Here is an 898-nt window from a genome sequence, read left to right on the forward strand (position 1 = left end):
GACAGGCAGGTAGGCAGGCAGCTGAAAAAAAACCCCCTCTGGGGTCCTTGGGTCCTTCCTGGGTCTGTTGTCGCGCAGGCCGGGAGCTCCCGCGCAGGCCGGGAGCTCACGCGCACGCCGCCGGGTGATCGCAGCCAGTATCTTTCTTTTTAAGGGCTTTTGCATCTATATTCATTAGTGAGAGTGACCTATAGTTCTCTTTTTAGGTAGGGTCTTTCTCTGCTTTGGGGATCAAGGGGATGCTTGCTTCCAGGAAAGAATTTGGGAGTACTGCTTCCCTTTCAATTTCGTTGAAGAGTTTAAACAGTAGTGGCAGTAGTTCCTCTCTAAATGTCTTGTAGAATTTGGCCATGAAGCCATTAGGGCCCGGGCTTTTCTTAGTTGGTAAGTTTTTTATTATGTTTTCAATTTCATTGATATTGGGCCATTTAGAATATTTAGGTCATCTTCGTTCAACTTCAGTAATTCATACTTATCTAGGAATCTGTTCATTTCTTCTGTATTTTCCATCTTATTGGTGTTTAGATTCTCAAGTAAGTATTGATGATCCTCTGGATTTCTGCTGGGTCCATTGTAATCTCAACCTTTTCTTTCCTAAATGCATGGATTTGGGCCTTTTCTTTCCTTTTTTTGACAAGATTGGCTAAGGGTTTGTCAATTTTGTTTATTGTTTTGAAGAACCAACTCTTGGCTTCACTGATTTTTTTGTAGTGTCCATTGAATTGATTTCTGCCCTGATCTTTAAAATTTCCTCCCTTGTATGAGCTTTGGGTTTGTACTGCTCTTCTTTTTCTAGCTTGAGGTTCAGCATCAGGTTGTTTAATTGCACTAACTCTGTTTTCCTAATATGATTATTCACTGCTATGAATTTCTCTTATAAGACTGCTTTCATTGTGTC

Source organism: Fukomys damarensis, unplaced genomic scaffold, assembly GCF_012274545.1.
Source record: "Fukomys damarensis isolate Sample0158 unplaced genomic scaffold, DMR_v1.0_HiC HiC_scaffold_1, whole genome shotgun sequence".
Taxonomy (NCBI): domain Eukaryota; kingdom Metazoa; phylum Chordata; class Mammalia; order Rodentia; family Bathyergidae; genus Fukomys; species Fukomys damarensis.